Source organism: Euwallacea fornicatus, chromosome 19 (genome assembly GCF_040115645.1).
Source record: "Euwallacea fornicatus isolate EFF26 chromosome 19, ASM4011564v1, whole genome shotgun sequence".
NCBI classification, from domain to species: Eukaryota; Metazoa; Arthropoda; class Insecta; order Coleoptera; family Curculionidae; genus Euwallacea; species Euwallacea fornicatus.
The window spans coordinates 828910-845926 of NC_089559.1; the positions used below are offsets into that span (position 1 = coordinate 828910).

The 17017-nt window shown below is 38.6% G+C and overlaps 1 protein-coding gene across 3 annotated transcripts in view; it reads right to left on the reverse strand.

Annotated features, from left to right (window-relative positions):
- The window catches only part of LOC136345347 (SAM and SH3 domain-containing protein 1-like), a 138241-nt gene that overhangs the window by 55070 nt on the left and 66154 nt on the right, over positions 1–17017 (reverse strand). The window lies entirely within an intron of this gene.

A 17017-nucleotide genomic window follows, 5' to 3' on the forward strand; every position in this document is an offset into this window, starting at 1 on the left:
AAGCTGCTTCCCCCTCCATTCTGCCAAAACGGTGTTCTGAAAGAATGTCAATTTTTGGAGTTATGAGCAATTCAAAGCGTTGATATCGACACCCTGTATACATTCCCGACATAAACGAAAAATAGGTTTGATGGACTGAGATGCACTGAAATATCTTCTAAAGCAAGCGGCCAATTCAGATTTTCAAGATTGAAAAAATTAAGATGAAGGAATATTTAGCTTAAAAACGTTCACTATGAGGTGCACAAAAAAGGAGGGGAGGGGGGGCTGTGGGCTCTTATTTCCTCATTCTGGTTCCAAACGTTTCTGTCTAAATTATACCAAAAGTGCGCTGCAAAATTTCATTAAAATATGTCAAGAAAGACCGAAGTTATAAATCAAACTAATTTTTATTACAACTTGAAAACTGTGCGGCGAGTGTAAAACGCCAAAGAAAAACGTCGCATAAGGAAAGTATAATTATTTTCGCTTAAGGAAGCTGCGGGTAGCGGAGTGGGCCACTCATTTGCGACACCCTGTAGAAAAAGAAAAGATGTGCCTAGATCATTGCTGTACGTTATCATCAAAATGCAAGATTATGGTCTTGAGTTCCGGAAATCTGAGAAATAAGAGATGTTTCGATGATTTTTGAACAAATTTTATCCTTTCAGTACGTCCCTGATACTTAGTAGAGGAATTTGTAACTGTTTATTTTTGCTGCTAGACGTTACCTACATGATTTGATTGTTCAGCATAAATTGCATCAAAGAGAATTGTTTTTTGTTTGAAATTCTAAATTCCTTGGAAATATGGAGGTTTTTGCTGATATCACGATGACCTTCGCCCGTCCAATGCGCCTCTTCATCATAGAAATTTGTTAATTTTTATTTATATCCTCGGACGTTCATATAAGAAAATGCGGTAAAATTACCGACGAACGTGGCGTCATATTAAATTTTGAGTCCAACGTCAAATAAATCACATCAATAAATTCATTCCACCGGTTACATTTTAGGGTAATTTGCGATTATTAGGCCATATTCCCGAAGCTAATAAACATGGAATTAACTGGACCGAATATCGTTTTGAAAATCTACCTGTTAAATGGTAAATAATGGGTTTAACGCTTATGGGAAACCACTAAACACATAACTAAAAACAGTATTATTGTTGCGATAATGCGAAATTTGAATTGTAATCGCAGCAGCTGCCAAAAATGGAGGTTAATGCGGTGCTTCATCGCCATTTTGCAGTTCAGATTCGAGTTCAATAAAACTATTTTGATGCTTTTTTGGGTTCGTTTCCAAACCCCGATGGAGCGATAAGGAGTCTCGTGCAATTTCCATCAGCGATTTGCAGGGATTTATTCAGTCAGCTCGAAATTTTGATTAGTCAGTCCAAGCCATTTTAATAATGCCTGGATTCGAGTGCCCTGTGCATTGATTTTCGCCAGGAAAAATTGTTTGATTCGGGAACTACACGGATCCCTCTTAAGGGCCATCAATTTTAACTCGTCAGCATATTCAAACTCGGTGACACAATGACGCGACCAATCGGACATGTTTCATTAAATGGGGTATCAAGGCATCCCCTATTTGTACATCATCGTAATTCGAGACGCGTAACTCGCTCCATTCACCTTCGGGAACTTATTGCAAGAAGGGCATGACTAAAGGGCCGCACGTCTCGGAGTGAGATGCACCCCCGGAGCTCTCCCATGGGGAGGGGGGCAAAGTCATTTCTCGACTCCACAATTGTTATTGTTCTCTACCTCTGGAAAATGCTCGTGGATCTTTCCCCGTGCATGGTTGTTTTTTTTTTGAGTTCTTTAGGCGTCCATCAATCAAAGCCCAAAATTACCAGACAATCTAGTAGGAAATAAAAGAAGAGGTCGGCCGAAATATAACCCCGGAAACGAGGTAATGAATTTCGTTCGTCGAGCATTCCCATTTGGTATTCATGACGCGGACCGTCAAAAGCAAATGCCTCTTCGGCCGAACGAGATCGGCATAAAACCGGCGCGAATTTCTATTTTGCATCCCCACGTAAAAATACAAATACCGATGTAATCCCAGGGAAGAGCCAGTGTCGCCCTTTTTAGGGAAGAGTCACATACGGTGACGACCCGTGATCAATTCGGTCGTTCCTCTTCAAAATTCCGCAGAACGGGGCCAAATGGTGAAAACAGGCAGCGCTGCCGGAATCACAAAGATTGCGACACGACCTCTTCTTTAAAAAAGAAACAAAAGAGCGGTGCAGTGTTGCCGCAGGTAGGGTGTTTTCGAAAGTGCGCTTGTTGTTGCTACCTCTGGGTAGGGTGAGAGTTACGAAATCGGTTAAATGGGAAAAACTTGCCATCTTTTTGGGGAGTTTCGTTATGCTGTAAACGGCGTTCACGGAGACTAATTCGCAACAATGTACACGTAAATGCCCGGCAAACTGTTAGTTGCGGCGCCAAATGGTTATAGAAGAAGAAATGCTCCAAAGTCAGTGGCGTTGGTTATCATAAAGATGCAGGCGCGTTATTTTGCAATTGGGAAACGCTCAGAAATAAGGAAGTTTCACGTGGCGCCCGAACAGATCAACCCATTCCGTACGTCCCTGATTTCAGCAGTGACCTTTTTCATTTTTATACGGGTTACGAAACATTGTCAGAAGATAACGTGCCAAGATCATTTATGTACGTTGTCTTAAAATCACAAGCAGACCGCGTTTCAGCCGAGAAAAGCCGAGAGGCGAGAGGTTCTTACGAGATTTTGGGACCAACATCTTCAGTACGCCCTTGGTTCGCCATAGAATATATGCCAAGATCATTGGCGTACGTTGTCACAAAAACGCAGGGAAAATTTCTCATTAACAGCAACATACTGAGAGATTCTGACTTCGGCCCTGGCACTTCATAGGAAGCTACGGAAAAAAATTAGTTGCGCTCGCAAAACGCAGAAGAGAATTTACTTTTAACGAGGAAGAACTGCAAAATCAAAATTTTTTTGCCCAACTATATATTAGATTTGACCCCTCCAGCACGCCCCCCTATACTTAAAAATGAATTTCGTAAATCTGTGTCCTCAAACGTTTCTTGAGCAGTTTTAATTAATTATTGAATTATTAATTCGTTTAATTACGACTGGCAACATTGCTCCGTTTTGAATGACTGCGTCACTCTCTTCGGACGCAACGAAAGAAATGAATCTCGCGACGTTGCCAAATGGCGGTCTTATTCGTTGAATTCTTAATTAGTAATTTAATCATCCCTTCAAAAATCGATTCGACATGAAGTGAAACCCCGTACTTTTCCGCCAATACTTCAAAAAAAAAGGGGGGAAATGAGATTTTTCTGTCATGAAAGAATGTTGTGTGCTATCAGCTGTCTCCGCCTCGTCGCAAGTGATTGACGTTCAAAATTAAAGAATTTTAATCCAGTTTTTCTGGCACCGGTTGTCGCGGGCATCCCGATGAATAATAGAGTCATACATCAACCCTCTAAACATTCAAAATTAACTGAATTTATGCGGAAAATTCACTAGCAACTATCTAAATTCGAGCCAATCGCGTTTCGATCTCGAACACTCAAAATCCGCGTATTAGATCTTGATAAAAAAATTGATGTATTCTAATTAACTAAGTGACAAAAATGACGTGAAATATGCCATCATAACTCTATTAAGCTCAATCGGGTGAACGGCTTTATGTATGGCTGCCACTCTGGAAAATTGACTTTTCCCGTTATGGATTTCACGCATGAAAGGTCATAGATCCTTGCGTTGAGTTGGTTGAATAGTTTATTGTTGGAATTTAGTATGGATAAATACATTGTGCCCTATTGGGCGATAAGGATAATCGACTAGAGAACTAATAATCGAATTTTATTACTTCACATTTATTGTCCCTTATTTTACACTGACGCAAAAATTCTAAAAATAAAAATTATAGATGCACAGCGTTATGTCATCTTCTAGCAGTTTTACGAGATATTGCATATTTTACGTTAATGACGCTTGAAATGTGGTCATTTAGAGGGCAGAAAATAGTGTTTTAATGCTGCACGCTGTATGTTACTGAATTTTTAGGTTCGGCGTATAGTGAGGAACGATTTACAATCTAGTAAGGAACAATGCATACAACCGCAATATCTGGGGATAATTAAAAATGCGCCTTTAAACGGTATTTAATGTGCAACTTTCTGCTTTTCCTTGTGAAGGTATAAAATTGAGCTTTAGAGTAATGCAATAAACTCACAAATTGAAAAAAATAATGAAATTTAAAAACCACGAAGGCACCGATATTGTATGGAAATGGCCGGAAATTAAAAAAAAAAACCAAATTTAAATTTTGGCAAAATAAAAAAAATGCCGAAAGGTCAACGACTTGTACGCTCCCTCGACCATTGAAAACTGCTCAGGATCGTGTGACGTGCACACAATAAAGTCATCAATGTCGAATTGGAACGTCTTATTCCATGCCTCTTAAAGCCCTAAAAAAGTGTTAGTTTATCTATAAGACGAACTCTTCTTTGAAGCATATTCCAGATGCACTCAATAGGGTTTAGATCCGGGGACGATGCTGGCCACGGTAATGTATCGATATTGTCGCTCCCCAAACATTCAATTGCAACTCTTGATCTGGTATTATCATCCATATAAAGCTGAAATCAATAGTCGCTGCAAATGGCACGACCACAGTTTTCAGTATCTGATCCACATATGATCTATCGATGAAAAACTTCTTCAACAGAACGAGATCGGTTCTTCCGCCGATACTGATTCCTTCCCAAACCATAACTGTTCCCTTTAAGGCAGACTTCACCTCTTGAATGTTGCGAAGACGGTTTACACCATCAGGCTCTCTCTCACGCGCAAACCCTTCTGAAGTCGGGATAAATTCTAAACTGAGATTCTTGAGAGGAGAGAACATTTGCTCAATTTTCATCTCGTCATGCGAAATGTTCTTCTGTCCATAAAAGTCATACCCCCCGATTATCTCACGATAACGGTTTTCGTGTAATTTACGTTGCACAGTTTCAGCCAAGACATCAACATTATGTACGTGCTGGAGTGTAATTCGCAGTTCTGATGCCGGTACAATAGGGCTTCTCCGAGCATGCACTTGTAGGAAACGGTCTTGTATAGGGGTTGCAACGCGAGCTCAAGGGCGACTTTCCGCCACATCGCCCTCTTCTCGATACCGTACATAAAGTCTTGATATCAGGTTCTGAGCAACACTTATTTCCTCGGCAACGTGAATTTGCCCCATGCTGCTGCCCAGAAGGGTCCTGCCCTGATATTTTCTTTTTTTTGCCAATTTTCTTCGCTGCGTGGTTAATAAACACTATACTGACTTAAGCGTATAAGATTAAGAAGTATTTATTTGTTGTAAAAAAAAATTTTTTTTAATCACCGAATTTTAAATTTTTGGCTATAGGACTAAGTATAAGGGAGAAAATATCCAAGTTATTCACTAACAAACTAAAATAGGACTAAAGTAGTTGTATTTTTACGAATGTAGTGAAAAAATAGCTCTTGAATGCTTAAAGAAAAATTAAGCCTTAAGTTAAGGAAAATCGAGCCTAAAATGGAAATATCACTAGATATGCCGAGCTATGTCTGGGAAAATATTTAAAAAAATGAAAAAACAAAAAATAAAGGAAAAGTAAAAATGTGTATACGGGGCATTTTCTGAAATATCGGAAATACCAAGGAAATAAAAGAAAATTGTACCATCCTCTGTGTCTTCAGGGAGGCGGAGAGAAGGCACCTCCATCCTCTTTAACCCTAAACTTTTAAGCTTCTGGGTTTTTAAACCGATTTGCGGTTTATTAAATTTCCGACCTACAGAGAAAAGGTACTCCTGGTTGACGTATGTACCTAAATCGAATCGTTTATCGGAGAAACGCCCTTTTATTAAAGGGCGCATTGTACAAAAGTAATGGAATTTTGCGTGTGGTTTTCACCTTAATCACCTAGATAACAAGATAAGCAACTAATATTTTGTTGCATATATTTTCGATTCGACAACAGCCTGACGTTCGACGGTGCATAGAATCGATTAAACTTCCACAAATTTAAATAAGAATCTTAACCCGTCCTTCCTGCAGGACTTTCCACCACTCATCCCGATTGGACGCATTCCTGTCTCGAACTTTTCGTTTTAAGTGTTCCCAGAGATGCTCAATCCGATTGAGATCTGGCAAATGAGACGGCCACTTCCTAATACGGGGTGTTATCACTCAGCCTATTTTTTACCGATCGGGATGAATGTTTAGGGTCGTTGTCCTGCTCGAAACGCCGGAGCAAAGGCATGTCTTTATCAGCAAATGGATCTCGAGGAGAATGGTTTTGTATTTGAAACCGATTCGTAATTCTTTCAATTTTGACCGACGGTCCAACGTCGAATCGAGAAAAACGTCCCCGTACCACTGTGATGCCACCACCACGTTCCACTGTTGGCTTGTCATGGTTGGGATTGAACCTGGTCCCCACGGGTCGACGAGCGTAACTTTCCCCATCAGACTTGAAAATATTAACTTTGTTATCGTCGCTGAAAAGAAGAGTACTCCACTTTGAAGAAGACCAAGACAAATGTTCCCGAGGAAATTTGGTTCTGGATTTCGTGTTCTTCTTGGAAATTAAGGGCTCCTTCACTGTAATCCTCTCTACTAATCCCATTTCGCACAACCGACGCCGTACAGTGCGATCGCTTATATCGATGCCATTCTTGTTAGTGGTTTCTTGCTTTGTAATCCTGGAGGACTTGCGAGGATCTACAGATAATATTTTTTTAATCGGTCGATCGATAGTGCCCTTCGTTTTTCCTGGACGTCCAGGTTTTAGACAATCGTTTGCGACCCCGTAAGTGCTAATTTTTTTTTTATTTTGGAGAAGGCCCCTCGGCTGATTTCGGACATTCGGACCATTGAATTTCGAAAATCTCCCGAATCGCTGATGATGCCCCCGTGAACAACAACACCACGCAGCATTCTACACTTATGTCCAACAAAAAAGGAGTTGTTAACAACAATTATCTTGAAAACAACGCTCCTAAGCCAAACATTGTACGGTGAATTTGGGAACATGCAACCTTTACCTTATCAACGAACTTCGAACACGAAAACTTGAAAAGAAAATGTCGTTTCAAAAAAGTTTCCACACTTCTGTCCACAATTCTGCGTATTTTTCTGGATACACATAAATTTCCCAAAATTCAACAGCAAAAACCAGCTTCGTTGGAGCTTTACCATCTTAGCAAGTATTCAATTTTTCACAATACAGAAGCACGATTCCCAATAGCGAGTTCCTCCATTGTCTCCATCATCAAAATATAGCAATAAAAATAAAGGTTGTCCTTTATATTTATAGGAGAATTTATTTGGGGTCATTTATCGCCTGCTTCTGGAGAAAAGCTCCAAATGGCAGCAAATAAAGACGCAATAGAAATAGTGTTATGAAAGGTATACGTGCAATATTATTTGTGGGGGAAAGCACTTCGAGAAACTTATATAAAATCGAATTTAATAATGCGGTTTTTAGGCATCGAAATCGAAGTCTAAAAGATAATTAAAGAGTCACGAGTTTGAGGCATATTTAAAGATAATTGGGGAACTAAAAAGTGCTCAAAAGGCCTTGAAAAACGTTTCAAAGAATTTAACGAAAATATATCTGCAAGTTCAAGCTTTGACCTCTTTGGAAAGTGTGACGTACGAGAGGACAAAGGTCAGCTGAAAGCTCTGGAGCTGAGCGTCAGGGTGATTTGTTGCCTGGATAGGACACAAATTCCTGGATAGAGGAGCTTTCTCTGGTAATTTTGATGTCTACTAGTTTGATTTAGAATCGCCAGACATTTATCACAGAGATATTCTTCGTGCTAAATATCAACAAACCGACCACGTATACTTTTCATTACACTCTTTCAATTGCGTCTCTATTTGCCGCCATTTTGTGCTTTTCTTCGGGAACAGGCGATAAACGGCCGCAAATAAATTCCCAGATAAGTGTAAAGGAAAATCGCTATTTATTTTTCTTTAGCATTCGCTGCAGGGATGGCGGGAAAATGTCAGCGATAATATGAAGGTTTTGTTCCTTGTAGCTTGATCTTGAAGCTGAAAGAAGTGAATCGCGGGCGTTAAAAGTGCAGCAAAGGGCAGTAAACCTATTTTATTGCCGCTTGATGAAAAGGGGATATTGACCTTCGACGAATTTCTTAAATGGGTTCAGTGAAAGTTTTAAAGAACGAAGAAATTTCCGTATGCCGGCTTGGTTCTTAAATGGACAAATGCGACTGGGCAGTGGACAACGAGAATGGTTGTTCTTCGCGGGTTTAGTGCCCATTTCTCTTTCGCAGTAGACGATTTTTGAAAAAAGTGTTCTTGCCCTTCGTCATTTCAAAATTATATTTAATAATTTTAAATCGTGTACAATGCGCCTCTGAGTTACAAGCACATGATATGTGGGAACTCTATTGACCATAAAAAACTTCAATTTTTCGCGGATTTAACCGAGATTCAATTCTGACAGCTCATGTAAAAAGCAGCGACGGAGCAGTTTTTTTTAACCCAAACAACTTAAACTAATTTAAAAGAATGAAAATTAATTTTGAAAATTTTGATTGGTGCGGCTTCTAAGTTGATCCGTATTTAGCACATACATTACGCTGATTGCTCGCATAACCAGTAGCGGAACATGTTAAAAAAAAAATAAAATGTATGATGGACCTCAGCAGAGAGGCACATTTAATGTTTTTTTGATATTAGAGAATCTCGTCATGTTCTTACTAAAATACAAATTTCAAAAGTGTTAAAGATTCTTAAATTTCTCGTTTATGCGCGACTTACGATTCCACGCATGACAATTCAAACCACATTTCTAGAAGATTTTCTTTGGCTCAATTGAATTTTTGCATTGAAAAAGATTTCGCTGACATCGAGTGCCCACCCATAAACCCCCTTGCATCCCCCTAAGAACTGAAATCATGGCCATGAAGAAGGGGAGGCGAAATCCGGAGAATTCGCTAATTGTGTGTCGCTATGCGTGTAAACTGAGTATGTTTCCGAATTTAGGGAGCTATTTGCCTTATTTAATGTCTGTACATTTGGGCCTTTATTGCCTACACTGCCTCGTTATTACATTCTGCAGTTGCCAAATATAAGCTTATTAATATTTGCGAAAGGATTTTATCAAGAGGCGTATCTTGGGGGGCTGCAATAAAGCCAATGCAGAGCTTGTGTGTAGAGCCGTATAACGATTTTAGAGCAAAGAGCGTTATTTGTTTAGTTCTGTAAAATGATAATAAAGCACTAAAACAAGTGTCAAATTTTTAAAAAGGAAATGTGTTAATTGGAACGTTTTTCCTACATAGTGGGGGCAAAACAAGCAATTCTTTATCATTAAAGCTTTCTTGAGGGCGTCGAAAAATTACCCCCCAGGGGCCCCTTTTACCCCATATCGCCACCGGGAGAGGAGGGCATAATTGCACGAGCTCATAACTTTCATGAATAATAATTATTCTGGGCGCAGGAACCGGTCTTACAGATTTTATTGCCTCGCTGCAGTAATTTCTGATTTAAAACTTCTTCCTGCGGGTAATTAGAAAAATTCCTAAAAGTTCAATTTTTTTAAGGGATGGTTTAATGGTCTTTTCAAGAGAAAGTTTCCATTTCATCGCATCGGGGCTGTAGCCCCAATTCATTCAAGCGCTAAGGGCTAAGGGCGATAACCGACTGCGTCAAAGGGATTGTAAATTCTTAAACGGACTGAATACGAATCTCGCATTTGTACAGATATCGGATAATCGGTAAATCCCCTGCAAGAACTTGTCCAAGATAGCGCTTTGTCTAGCTCGAAACGGACGAGATATAAAGTCCCTTTTGTAAGGGATATGATGGGCTGTAATTGCGCTTACAAAGTGATGGGATCATTGAAGGCTTGAGAATCGAAATTGTTGCTATAAGCTGCAGGGAAACGATTTAAGATTTAAATCCGAATAAATGAGCACGGGAGCTCTAATTGAGATGCTTTAAATTGGAAAAGGTACATGGAGAGACTAGGAAGTACCAACGGAACGTTTAAAATTAAGAAGATCATGGAACGCTTAACTCGAAATAGAGAGTTATTTAAAAAAATTTAAATGTTGAAATTAAGTAAGAACTTTCTTGGTTTGAGGTGTAATTAAGCATTAAAACTCAATCTACAAATCCTTAAAAGTTAAATAAATTGCCTTAAGAAACATGAGAGTGCAGGCGAAGAGTTTTGCATAAATTTTAGTTAAATTTTAGTTAAATTCTAGAGAAATGAAATACTTGCAACTATCGAATTCAAGCTGGAACTTCGTTGGTTCGTGGCTTGACGAAGCTTCAAACACTCAAAATTTCAGGAAAATACCTTGAGACACTAAGTAAAAATAACTACGGCACCTTCAAATATTTGTAACTTATGAATTGAAGCTGGAACTACGGTGGCTTGAGGCCGAACCGAGCAATATACGCTACCTCAGGCTGCAAACGCTGAAAATTGCAAAAAAATATCTTAGATACACGGAAGTGCAAACCAAAAGTTTTAGATAAACTTTCATACTGAAATCCCAGTTAAATTATAGAGAAAATAAGAGATTTGTAACTTTTGAAATAAAGCAGGATCTTCGCTGGTTTGACGCTAAATAAAGCACTAAATCTCAAGCTACAAATCATTAAATTCTGACGAAAATACGCTGAGAAACGGGGAAGTACATGCGAAGTGCTTGGGATTAAGGCTTGTGCAGTAAAATTCCAGTTGAACCCTGGAGGATACAAAAATTTGTACCTTTTGAACTAAAGCTGGAAGTTCGTTAGTCAGAGGCTTAATAAGCAATAAACTTTGGGCTACAAACTTGGAAAATTTCAAGAAAACATCTTGAGAGACTGGCGAGTACGGTCTACAAATTTTCGTAGTCAAATTCGACGCAGGAACTCTCTTTTTTATAGAAATTTTTCGACATTATTAACGCACGTATTTTTTTTTAATTTTATATGAAAAAAAAGTTTAAGCTTACGTGCGATTCTACAAAATTTCACAGGCAAAAAAGGTTATATGATCCAGGAGGCTATAGCTCCTTTATTATGAGAGACATGGAAGTGGCCCAATAGACAAATTTTTAGAAAAAAATTGCATCAAATATGATGCAAAATGCGAAAATGTCGAGGCTTTAGAGTAATCTACAGGGCACTACAAAATTTAGGAAAAAAAAATTGTTTGATTTACCAAGTGTGCCGTAATGGACCTTCGCCACAAACGCAAGGGCGTGATGTGATCAACAAAGAATGGATCTACAATTTCGTGAAAAAATCGCGGATCCACATCACTTTAAACCACCAAAAATTAACGATTTCCTCCTTGACAAAAATCACTTGTTTGAGATTGTAGTACGTGATCCTTCACAAAGAAATGCGGATTTTTTTACTCATTTTCCATAAAAAAAACGTGCAGATTTTCGGGGTCGTAAAAGGGACAGAGGCACCGGGTGCGGTGAAATAACACACAAAAACAATTGGAAAATGCAAGGAATAATGTAATAAAATGTAACCAAAGCTAACCCAACCACAGGCAAACCCTCCAAAACCTAAACCAATCCTCTCACATCGTTGATATCCAATAAAAGTTAAAACGGTAAAAACAAACATATAACATAATTGAACAAAAGTTAAATGCATATGGTGAATTTGGTTGTGGTTGGGTTAGATTAGGTTCGGTTTGATTATATCATCTATTATGTTTTTCAAGTGTTTTTACCGTATCCAGTGCCCAATTCGCTCCAGAGTTCCCAACGCTTGCAGATGCTTATATGAAAAAATCCGAAAATTGTTACCAAAAATTACGTCAGAGAAGTCATGTTTTTTCTTTTTTTTTTTTAATAACCCATTAATTTTTGATGGGTTAACGTGAACGTTACCAAATCATTTAAATCGCACGATAAAGGCAGAAGTTATATAACTTTAATGCTGTGGTATATTTTTAGTCGAGCGATAAGTTTGTCCAGGCATTTAGGCCCATGTGGGTTGTAAGTTTTTCAATATTTAGGATTAATCGTATCCTCCCTTGAGCATTCGGCACCCCGAACCCGAAACCCTAACTGGTTGGATAAAGCCAGAACAAGGGAGTCTATCTATGCGCACCTAATCTCTCCCTGGGAACAGCATCCTCCACTCAATGAAACCCTCAATAATACGGACTAAGAAGATTTGGAGAGAAAAACTTTATATTAAGCGCATTTTCCAGTCGGCATGGTGCAACATGCCGGGATTTGTTGCTGGTGCTAAACCGGTGTGAATGAGGCAAAAAAGAAACGAAAATTGCCTTTGCAAGGAAATAACCTTATCGAAGATCTGTGCATGTACGGACTTGCCCAGACTTTCCATGTTCAACCAACCTGGGAATAAAAATTGAAATTTTGCGTGCTTTGAGTTAAAGATCTTCGAGTTTTCCAGATGTAGATTACTCGTTAAGAGAATTCATTTTTGATATTGAATTAATCTATGTCGGGCAGCACATATTCAGTGATTAATCCTGTTCGAGCTTATGGCTAACTCGTCTCTAACAACATATTGTATCCTGCTGAAAACAATAATTCTGGATGTGCAGTTAGTTTCCAGAATTCCGAAACGTTCCTCGTGTACAATCCCCATAATATCCCCGAAGAGATTTTATCATTCAATTTCGTCGCTCGGCTTATAGTGTTTCTGCAAAGAATGGCCGATCTTTATATTTTTATTAAAATGAATATACGCAGACCAATTTATTTTATTGGCTTTCCCATTCTTTAGTGTTTTCCGAGGGCATATGGTCTGGATTTTATTGGCTCAATTAGAAAGAAGGGGTGCAAAATCCTCCCAATAAAAACGTGCCCCTAGAAGTATTCTATTAATTAACGTCTTATCTCGCTGGGCTACTTTCGACTTGTACAAATGACGTTTCTACCGCTGGCGTAAATCCACTTCTGAATTTTGACGAGGGTCGAATTGACCCCCTTATAACTGGTCGTGTGCTTGTTTAACACGCCTTGTTTTTAGATGGTTTTGATCAATTTGCCCCATCAATCCTTGCCCTAAACTCCCCTTTTTACAGGGCGTCAGCCTGAGCCAGGCGAAAGCGAAGAAACTTAGATCATGAAATTCCCTTCTTCTCCTACATCATTTCACTTTTGTAGAGCTCGAATTCGACTCCTGTAACGAATTGAAGGAAATTTCCCCTCGCAGATGTGAATAAAACCAAGGACTATGGCTCCCCTTAATTTTTACACAAAAACGATTAAAATTGATCCTAAATTTGCCTGAGTGCGTAATTAAATTCCATTGAATTAAAACAGATTTTTCCATTCACGTGAATTTATCGATGGTTCTCAGATTTTTCTTGATTTCATTTGATCTAATTTCGTTCCAAAGTGTTCCAGATTTTACACAATTTTCCGATATCCTTCCAATAAGAAAGATTAATCTGATTTCGTTTCAATGGCGCCAGTTTCTTTCCAGCTTTCTCAAAAACGTAATTTGCCTGATTTCGTGGGAAGCTATTTCTAACCTGAAGTGATTTTGCCTACGGTTTTTCAGCAACTTTCCACTATCCAATATTTTCCTAATTTAATCTGAACATCACAAAACGCTGCCCCATTTTCTTCTATATAAATATCAATGATCTCAGTTCAAATGTGGGAATTCCTGCAATAAGTTTTTATGGAAATAACTTCGTCCATGCAATCCTGTCCGAAATCAAATTTTCGAATTTAAGGCCCTTTAATTTGATTTCAGTAGAACTGGCCTGGTACCAAGCTTCAATTTCGGTAGAAAATTCAGTTTCCATGGTCTTAGGTGGGACTCTTGTACGGCACTGTTTCCAAATTAATGGAACTACTTTTTTCTCCAGTTGCGCGTCATGCTTTGGTGATTATTCACCTTGAACATCATTGGCTTAGGGAGGGGGTCTATTTCGTAAATCAGAATTTTCGAAACTTATCATTAATGAAAGGTGCTTTAATGTGATTTTTGATTTGTTCCAAGCAGAGCTTTGTAGACCACCGATTCGAAATAAATTTAAGTGCAAATTGTTTCCCTCACAAACTATAATTTGGTGATTATTCACCCTCAAAATCACCGGCTCAGAAGTCCTATTTTTCTAATGAGTATTTTAGAATTTTTTTGCATTCTTGAAGGGTGCTTAAATGCGATTTTTCAAGTGTTCAGGTGAGAGCTTCGTGGGCGATTGACCCAAAATAAATTAAGCTGCTAGTTTTGCCCATGGCCGATTACACTTTGGCGTTTATTTAACTAGAAAATCTGTAACACAGCTCTTTTCCATTTTTGACCCCAAATTTCGATTAACTTTATTTACCGTCGTTCAAATGAACGTCTTCATACGGCATGAACCACAATCGAAATTACATCCTCAAGGCCCTCAAAGGATCCTCGAACTGGATAGGGAAAATTTGCAAAGTTCTGCGAAACCGTGTTAAGTGCCTTAGAAGTTGCGGCGGAAGTGTTAAACTATCCCTTAGTCCATCCTATCTATAACTTAAGTGCGGGCCTATTTGCCATCGAAGTTTTTACCCCATTTGAGAGGGGTTCGAAAGATTTTGGTCTAATTTTAGAATATTTATCGCATGATCAAACATTCTTCTAGAGCTATATTAAAACCTGAGACACGGGAGATTAATTTAAATCTGAATCATGTTGTCATCGCTGGGGAATAACAAGATTTATGAGGGGCTCGTGTTTGTGGAAGTTCAGCGCCAGCTTGCAACATTAATATGTTTTATTCTTGATTAATTGACAGTGAGACTTGTTTTAAGTCTGGGTCGTTTATTATCGCTTGCAAACATACGTCGTTTTGCTTTCAGAAAAGTACAGAAATAAGGCCTTAAAGGGGTTATCCACCTCTATTTCAACCACAGACAAAGATGCTTATAAGTTTCCCTAACTCTGCGAAAGCTCAGCTTTCACAAAGAAACAACCCCCGTCTTGCTGTTTTATATATATATATATATATATATATATATATATTTTAAGATTCGATAATCCCAGCACGTTCTGATATTACCACAACCTGTAAAAAGCGAATTTGTAAGAAAACTTTTCGTGGTCGGACTAAATTAACCAATTTTCACCTATAGAGGAGAATTTCATCCTTCTACGCTCATGATTTCACCCTTTTAACCCCCTTTAAATTCCTACCTTCTACAAGCGGATTAAACCGAGTAAACTCCACAAGATAAACTATGTATTTGGCCCCGCCTTATCACTGTGTACCAACAAACTAAAATATTTATTTAGACCCGGGATTTGCCAACAATTTGCATTTTTGCCTCAGGTTTTAATGACTTTAATGCATACTAATTCCACCAGAAATATTCGACCAGATCTAATTTGGGTGGGCTACCAAGCAAAAATTGGGATGCGGCACTAAGGTATAGGATATCCCTTCCAAACCAACAGAGGGCCTAAATCAGAACTTTTGAACGAGTTTGGAAAATAAATTTACCCAGAGAATGGAAGGGTGACCGGTTTAACCAGGGGTTAAACCGCATTGCTTCGGTTTAATTAGTTGCGATAGCATGGGAAAACTTTAAAGGAGTGTTTTTAGACAAACACAATGGCGCACTTGGGGATTACATTCATTAGAAATACCAGAACAAAAACATAAAACATGGCATATTTGCCAACAAATCTTGTTGCCTTGCGCATAATGGCCTGCACGCACTCCTGACCTAATTCCTTTCGATCCTTGATATAACTAATTAGGAGAGTTTAATCTGAGGTTTAATTACGTTTGACTGCGATTCCTTTTAGTACTTAAAAAACTTGCTATGTCAGTTGAGTTTCTCGGGTTAAAAAGCTACTGAAACTCTGTTTCAAAATCACATTTTTTAATTATGTTTTCCCGGAATCTAGAGGCTTACTAAAAAATATTTATTAAATGAAAATCATGAGAAAATTGCCGAAAATCGAATCACAATTTTCATTAATCGTTTTTATTTCTGAAACTTAGCAATTTGCCATAGTTTTCACAGTTTCCAGCTGGCGAGAATGTCATTCGAAAACAAGTTTTCTCCCCTCGTTATTGAGAAATCGGAACGCACTAAAGGATGTACAACACAAGCTTGAGACAATGAGGATATCTCGGACATTTTAACTGCGCATTTTTTATCATGTTAGTTAGGGGTGAAAAGATCGAGGCGCGCCACTGATGTATAGGGAGTAAATCTTGTGAAAATCCTTTTTGAGATCACAGTTTTCTACGGTGTTCGAGAAAAGTTAGAGGTGTATTGAAGGAGATAACAAATGAGAACATACTGTTTAGAGCAGTTAATAATGAGCTGATAGTAAGCTGCTGCGCAACTGATTTTACAGGTAAAAACTAATGAACTGTCCTCCGAAAGTCACACGTTTGTCCAACTACCGAGAAGTCGGAAGTAATTTGGAGGATTATAGAATCATGGGTTGATAGGACTATTAGGGGAAATTGAACAACAATTTGTTAACAATTAGTCCTGGGAGTTAACCTGCCACGTCATTTTGCAGATTTTTTTTTTCAGAAATTATTCAGAAATTAGAGAAGTACTAACGGAATTTTCTCAAAAAGGGGTCGTAGAACATTTTTCGTTAAATTAAGTGTGTCGTAGAGGTCCCCTCTACGCCTGTGGTATTTTCAATATAAAACTACTCAAAATTCAATTTAAAATCACTGTTTTCAAGGTGCCATAGAAAAGAGGCCGTTCTAAAGTGGATTGCAATTATTTAGTGACACTCGCACAGACAACCTGCTACGCCACTGATTTTGCACACAAAGAGGCTCCTGGAATCCGCTTTTAAAATCACAGTTTTTTGCCCTATTATTCAGACGCCCAGCGGCGTACCGAAAGAGGTCCATAAAAGTGCGAAATAACGGGAACTGCTGGGAAAGTTTAACTGCAACTTACCAACTACATCGCTGATTTGTAGAGTATGAAACTACCGAAATTCCTTTGTAAATCGCTGATTTCCAAGTTGTAACAGATAAGCCAGAGGCATTCTAAAGGAGGTTGC